Genomic DNA, 1,168 nt, shown 5'->3' with positions numbered 1-1,168 from the left:
GACAGAGGAAATTTTCAAAGAGTTTAGTGTGTTAAAAAAGAATGTAGCAGAACTCATGGAATTGAAGGAATAATTCAATTAAATAAAAAATATAACTGAGAGCTTATGCAGCAGGCTATAGGATGCAGAAGAAAGAATTTTTGATCTTGAAGATGGTTTCTTCAAAATAACTCAGGAAGAAAAAAGAATTTTTAAAAAATGAAGAAAATCTAAGAGAGAAAGCAGACAACTTTAAGTGCACAAACATTTAGTCACAGGAGATCCTAAAGGGGAGAAGAAAGGAAAAGGCATTAAGAACATATTCAATGAAATAACAGCAGAAAACATCCCAAGGAAGAGAGACAAGGAACTTAAGATTGAGAAGGCTCAGAGATCCCCAAATAGATTCAATCCAAAAAGATCTTCTTCAAGACACATTATAGTCAAACTGGCAAAACTCAAAGACAAAGAGAGAATTCTAAAAACATCAAGAAAAAGCACCAAATCACCCATAAAGGAGTCCCCATCAGACCAACAGCAGGCTTCTCAGAAATTCTACAAGCCAGAGGAGAATGGGATAATATATTCAAAATTCTAAAAGAAAAACACTGCCAGCCAAAAATACTATACCCAGCAAGGCTATCCTTCAGAAATAAAAGAGAAATAGTATATTTCCCAAACNACTGCTGCAGACAATGCAGCCAAGTGAGCAGCTGCTGCATCTTCCACTACTGCAGTCACTATCACTACTGCAGTCACTGCCACTACCAGCACAACCAGGCAGCCTCAGTCATCGTGAAATAGCCTGCCACCACTAGAGCAACCACAGCCACACAAGCAGCCCACCATGCCACTGCCAAAGCCACTGCTGCCACAAGGGCAGCCTGCTACCACAACAGGAGTCACAGCAGCCATTGCCACTGTGTGGGTGGATTGCCGACCACTTGACTGCATTAACACAAGGAGGGTCACCAGTGGAGTCCAAGGAAGGAGAGTAATAGAAGAAGCAACTGCTCTACCAGATGACCAGACATCAACATGGAGATACTAGAAATATGAAAAACAAGGAAATATGAATCCATCACAGGAATACAGTAATTCTCAAGTACCAGACCCCATAGAGTAGGAAACACTTAAAATAACAGAAAAGGAATTCTGAGTACAAATCTTAAGGAAACACAATGAGATA

The sequence above is a fragment of the Galeopterus variegatus genome, unplaced genomic scaffold (assembly GCF_000696425.1).
Source record: "Galeopterus variegatus unplaced genomic scaffold, G_variegatus-3.0.2 Scaffold15892, whole genome shotgun sequence".
In the NCBI taxonomy this organism is placed as follows: Eukaryota; Metazoa; Chordata; class Mammalia; order Dermoptera; family Cynocephalidae; genus Galeopterus; species Galeopterus variegatus.
Note: the sequence above shows the minus strand (reverse complement) of the source record.